Genomic DNA, 6575 nt, shown 5'->3' with positions numbered 1-6575 from the left:
GGGGGGACACGAGGGAGATGGGGGGAGATGAGATGGAGGGGATGAGAGGAGATGGGGGGAGATGAGGGGGATGGGGGGAGATAGATGGGGGTCCCCCCGCTCCCGGCTGCGGGCAGGGTCCCCCGAGGAACCCAGCAGTACCCCCCGCCCCCGGCGGTGTCAGTGTGTCCGCCCGTGTCTGTGTGTCCGCCCGTGTCCGTGTGTCTGTCCGTGTCACCCGGTGCCACTAGGTGTCACCAGGAGCCCGCCGTGCGCGGGGCCCCGGGGAGGGACCGGGCGCCGGGAGGACCTGGAGCATCCCCGGACCTGGGGCGGGAGTGGGATCCGGAGTGGGATCCGGAGTGGCCGGGTACGGATGGGGTGGGATCGGGGCCACCCTCGGGTCTGGATCCCCAAAGGGACCCGGAGCACCCCCCTCCCCCCGAGCCAGCGCACCCTCACAGCTGGAGGGGTCTGGAGCACCCTGGGGTCTGGAGCACCCATGGGAGCTGGAGCACCCTGGGGCCTGGAGTGGCTGGTGGGATGTGCTGCTCCCCTCCTGCAGGGTTGTTCCCCGCCCCAGCCCTTCCCCTTGGGCACACGAGGCTGCTCTCACTCCCTCAGCTCCTCCTGAGCAAAGGCACCCAAGGACCCTACTCAGGTTCCCCCCTCCTGCAACATCCCCATCATAGAATCATAGAATTGCCCAGGCCGGAAGGGACCTCCAAAGGCCATCTAGTCCCACCCCCCCGCAGTCAGCAGGGACACCCCCAACTAGACCAGGTTGCCCAGGGCCTCATCGAGCCTCTCCTTGAATATCTCCAGGGATGGGGCCTCAACCACCTCCCTGGGCAACCTGTTCCAGTGCTCCACCACCCTCACAGTGAAGAACCCTCTCCTCATCTCCAGTCTAAATCTGTTCCCCTCCAGCTTGAAGCCATTGCCCCTCGTCCTGTCACTGCAGGCCTTTCTAAACAGGCTCTCCCCAGCCTTCCTGTAGGCTCCCTTCAGGTACTGGCAGGCTGCTATTAGGTCTCCCCAGAGCCTCCTCTTCTCCAGGCTGAACAACCCCATCACCTCCTCCCCACTCTGGGGACCTGTCCCATGGGGCACAAACCCCCAGGAGCTGGGAATCCCTCACCACCTGCACGGTGTGATTCAGCAGCGCTGCAACCCTGGTGCAGCCCTGGGGCTTGACAGAGAGAGACCTGTCACACCACGAGCAAAGTCCAGGCTCTGCTGAGGTCCCAGGGCAGAGTCCCAGGGCCACCACCCTGGCCGCAGCGGGAGGCTGTGTACAGCTCTGCCACCCCGGCCTGCGGTCGGGCTTTATCACCGTAGCAGTTGTTGGGAAATGGTTTACCAGAGTTAATCAGCTGGACGTACCAGAAACACCACCATAAAACGCAAACCTTGAGCTCCTGGGCCGTGCCCCAGCTGGAAAGGGGCAGCCGGGTGTCTGGGATGAGCAGAGGGAGGATTTCCCTGCTGGGGGAGCCTCTGAAAAGCCTCAAAGGGGATGAAATTTGATGGGGGGGGGGGTCATCAGGAGACTTGGCTTCCTGAAAAGCTTCCCCCTCTGCAGAGAAGAGCGTGGCTGTAACACAATACGGAGCTTTGGAAATGTTTATAACGGCGTCCAGCTGAACTCGACTCCACTCCCAGCAGCCAAAAAAGACATATCAGCCCAAAACCTTACGTGATTAAATGGACATGGTTGTTTGTCCCATCCACACAGCGGGGACAAACCTAGGGGTCAGCATTTGATGAAGGGTTCCTGCACCCGTTGTCGCCTGCAAGGGGTTGGTGGCCGATCTGGGGACAAATGAACCCCTTCAACACTGGCCAGCACCTTCCTCTCACCGGGGAACAGCGAGCCATTTGTAACCAGCTCTTTAATTAAAGACGTTGCCGGGGGCATAATGGCTTTATTAAATCTGCCTGAGCTTTCTCCGAGCTGGCAATAATGAAATCCTCCCTGCGCTGCTGGGGTGGTGACGTGCTGGTCGGGTGGCAGAGCCAGTGCTGTCCTGGCATAGATCCACGGGGCTTGGGGGTGCTTGGTGCCACTTGGGGATGCTCAGTGGCACTTGGAGATGCCCAGGGATGCTCGGGGATGTTCAGAGATGCCCAGGGATGATCGGGAATGGTCAGTGCCACTCAGGGATGCTCAGGGAAGCTCAGAGATGCTCAGGGATGCTCAGTGCCACTCGGGGATGCTTGGTGACACTCAGGGATGCTCAGTGGCACTTGGAGATGCCCTGGGATGCTCAGTGCCACGCAGGGATGCTCGGGGAAGCTCAGAGATGCTCAGGGAAGCTCAGGGATGCTCAGTGGCACTTGGGGATGCTCGGTGCCATTCAGGGATGCTCGGGGAAGCTCAGAGATGCTCAGGGATGCTCGGTGCCATTCAGGGATGCTCGGGGAAGCTCAGAGATGCTCAGGGATGCTGGGTGCCACTCGGGAATGTGTGGTGCCACTCAGGGATGCTCAGGGCTGTCGCAGCATCCTGCAGATCAGCGAGTCAAAGCCTCTCAGCGGAGGCTGTTCCAGCTTCCTGGCTACCAGCCAAGCCCAGCACCCGCTCCAGGTTTGTCCTGGGCTGCCAGGCACCCGTAGATCGATCATCAACTGATAACTCATGGTAAAACCAGTAGTTCCTGCCCTTCCCCAGCTGCTCACCCCCTCCCTGGCACGGGCAGCTTCCCCTCCCTGTGCCTGAGATTATCGAATTACCATTTTGCTGATCTAACCTCTTCTGCTTAGGTTTTTTGTTTGGTTGTTGTTGTTTTTTTTTTTTTTTTTTTTTCTCCTTCCTAAATCAAGTTTTTATTGCTAAGAAATGCTAATTTGCAAGATGCCTCCCCGGAGGATTGCAATTCAAGAGCCCAGCTGCCTCGGAGGAGCCGAGCTGCCGCCTGAAACATCCCCAGCCGCTGCGGTCCCCGCAAAAAGCCAAACCTGGGGCAAAATTAACAGTTTTTCACTAAATGTAAGAGAAAAAAAAAAATACAAGCCATGTTGGAGGGCTCTGTGGCTGCCGAGGGAATGGCTGTGTGGTGGCTCAGGGTTGAGCACAAATTGTCCCAGTGGCTCACATCGGGGGGTTGGTCCCCAAATCTCTGGGGTCTGGTGAAGGCTGAAAACGGGGTGATTCCCAGGTGGGATGAAGCTCCCCCGGGAACCCCACTCCTTCCCAAGCTGAGGGATGGAGCAGCCCGGCTGGAAAAGACCCCGGTTCTCCTCCCGGCAGCAATTAAGCAGCCCTATCCTCCTCCTCCTCCTCACCAGGAACACAACTTTGCTGAGCCAGGCGAGCGATACGATCAGTGCAGCCAGTGCAAACACTTAATCTCTTTCAGAAGAGGCTGAAGGCGCGTTTATGGCTATTTTTTAATAGCAGCTTGGATAAACAGCGATAACTCGCTCTGGGCTCGCAGCAGATGATTAATGTTCCCGGAGCAGTCACGCTCGCTCGCCTCGGGGCTGGGATTGTTTTTGGTTATTAAAGGGGAAAAAAAAAACAAACCAAAGGGGGGGTGTGCGGGGGAGTTGTGGAAATAAGGGACTTTGCCATGTTTTATTGGGCTGATGGGTGCAGAGGGAACACGTTGGCCTCTTTGCTCACCCCGTATCGGTGCCCAGCTGGTGAGGAAAGGGGGGATGGAGGGATGAAGGATGAGGAGTGAAGGATGAGAGATGAGGGAGGAGGGATGAGGGATGAAGGACGAAGGATGAGAGATGAAGGAGGAGGGATGATTTCTCACCAGGCTTTTACTTCTTGTCCTGTGATGCTCCCAGCCATGTGCCCGGCACTGGGCACATCTCCTGCACTGTGGTTGGGGGCTCCCCAGGGGGTGATTATCAGGGTCTTGCATTTGTTTATGACCCTCCAAGACGTTGGCATCATTCAGGGACCCCGAGCCGAGGGCTGCCCTCAGCGCGCTGCATTTTCAGGGCTTTGCAATGTCATAGAGCATCCTCGGGCTGTTGGCGCTGGTCCCAGCCTGGGGGATGGAGCCAGAGGAGATCCTACAATGGAAACCACATCTCCATCCCCTTCCTGTCCACCTCCAGCCCCGCTGAGTCACCCAGCACCGAGGCTGCAGGAAACACGTGCCCCCATTCTCATGTACGTCCCCCATACCCGTGCCGGGACCAGCCTCCCCAGGGCCATAAACCCTTGTCCTAGGGCAGGCAGGTGCTGGGAGGGTTTTTTTGCAGGGAGGGGTAGAAAACATGATGATAAGGAGCATTTCTGCTGCGTGCAGCCCCCGGCAACAGCTGAGTGTGCACTTCTGGTGATAAAGCTGCAATCATCGCTCCGGCTCCAGGAGTGAGCTCCCCGCCACCCATTGGACCCTGTCCCCATGCAGAGCCATCATGCCAGGCTTTAAATACATTTTTTATCCAGGGAAAAGCCAGAATCAGCCCCACAGTGTTGCTACAAACCCTCAGCAGGGATATTTTGCAGTCGGAGAGCAGCACCTGAGAGCGAGGACTCCTGGCTCCCTCCTGCCACCCCAGTTCCCAAGGCTGGGTGACATTTAGTGGTTCATAATTATTTTAGCAATCAGAGGTCTGAAATAAATGGAAAAAAACCCAGTTGCTTGGGATGTTTCGGGTTTTTTTCTTGTTTGGGTGTTGGTTTTTTTAAGGATGACAAAAAAGCTGTTTGTTTAGATGAAAAATGTTGACTGGAGAGGTGGTTTTTCCCCTCTCTCTCACGGCAGCCTCACCGCATCTGGGAAAGCAGCTTAGCGAATTATACACGATGATAATTGATTGAATTCGTCAGTAAATAAAGCAGGAGACTTTAAACTCGGAGTCCAGATAGGGGGGAAGATAATTCTCCATGCAGTGATTTGTACCACCTGGCACAGGCACCGTCACACCCATGAAACCAGCCTGATTTTTCCATCAGGAGAAGTAACTCATGAGGCTGCACCACCTGATAAAAATAAAGCTCATTTTGAGGTTTAAATCAGGAGGGAATCTTTTCTCTCCCCTTCAGAAGCTCCTTGGTTGCGCAGAGCGATGGATCTGACAGGAGTTTTGAAGCACCCTTGAACGCTTTGAGAAATGGGCTGGGAAAGCCAAAAGTGTGGTGTATAATAAAGGAAGAGGGAAACAGGCTTGAGCATCCCCAGCCAGAGGCCCTAGGACTGGGATATACCCAGAAAAATCACCAAATATTCCCAGGGGCCATCCCCCAGATCCCTGCTCCTTCACACAGCCACCTCTGCCCACCCTCTCCCATCCCACCACTATCAGAGCTGATACCTTACAGCTCTGCCAAGGAATATTTGCTGTCAAACTCCTGATTTCTTTACTCTGGGGTCTCTGGGGCTCCCAGAAAAATCACCAAATATTCCCAGGGGCTGTCCCCCAGATCCCTGCTCTTTCACATGACCACCTCTGCCCGCTCTCTCCCATCCCAACACTATCAGAGCTGATACCTTACAGCTCCACTAAGAAATATTTGCTGTCAAACTCCTGATTTCCTTATTCTGGGGGCTCTGGGGCCGGGGTCTGCACCAGCCTGTGCCCCTGCCAGCACTGCCGACGGTGGGAAGGGAGGTTTTGCAGGTCTGACGAGCGGAGGAGCTGATCCAAAATGCTGAGAGCAAGTCATGCTCCTTCACAAGTGAGGGGCTGCACCCCCCCAACAGGCTGCAGCGCTGCTCCGGCCATGGCACACGTGTCCGTGCACACACACGCTGCGGGGAGGGGGAGGACAGCGTCTCCATGCAGCTGGTGACAGCGATGCAAGGCGATGGGAAGCATCCTCCCAGCCTGGGGACACCGCATCTCGCCGCCCAGCGTCCCCCCAGCCCACGTCCCCACCAGCGGTTCAGCATCCGTCTCCGTGGCAACACATTTTTCACATCCTTCCATCCCTCCGGTCCCTCTGGTCTGCAGCGCCAGCAGCCCTGGGTACCCCGTGCTCTGGGAGGAGATGGGCATCCATCACCCACCACGGCACCCCTGAGATGGTGGGGAGAGCACACTGGTCCCCCTGCTCTGCAGGGTGTCCCAGGAGTGTCTCTGAGCCCATCCTTGGTGGGTTTAGGGGAACACATGGATTTGGAGCGGCACAGAGGCACCGATGGGCATCTTCAAGCTTGCAGGCATCTCACCTGCCCTCCTGGGCCATCAGCCACTTCACCTGCCAGCACCCTCTCACATCTAGGATGCTTCTCACATCTAGGATGCTTCTCTGCCTGATCCCAGCTGGAGATTTATACAGGTTGCCACAGAGCTGCAGGAGTCCCTGGAGCTGCAGCCATCAAGATGACCTCTTCCCCAACACGAAGTCCTGCAGCAGCAACATCAGCCCCTCTCACACCAGCCTGGGGAGATGCTGATGTGCAAAACGATGGAGAGCTGCCCTTCCCCTGCGGGGTCACCCATCGGAAACACCAAAGGTCTTCCTCGCTGGGATTCCCTGACACCAGCACCAGGCTGAGATTGCCTGTTTCAGCCCCACCGCTCACCCGAGACCCCCACCAGGGCTGGAGGCTGCACCACAAGGCCCCGGAGCCGGGAAAACCCCTCCCCGGCGCGGCCGGGAGCGGAGGCTGGCGGGGCACAGG

Source organism: Calidris pugnax, unplaced genomic scaffold (genome assembly GCF_001431845.1).
Source record: "Calidris pugnax isolate Ruff unplaced genomic scaffold, ASM143184v1 scaffold167, whole genome shotgun sequence".
Lineage (NCBI taxonomy): Eukaryota > Metazoa > Chordata > Aves > Charadriiformes > Scolopacidae > Calidris > Calidris pugnax.
The sequence above is the reverse complement of the archived record's forward strand: the minus strand, read 5'-3'. Positions refer to the sequence as shown.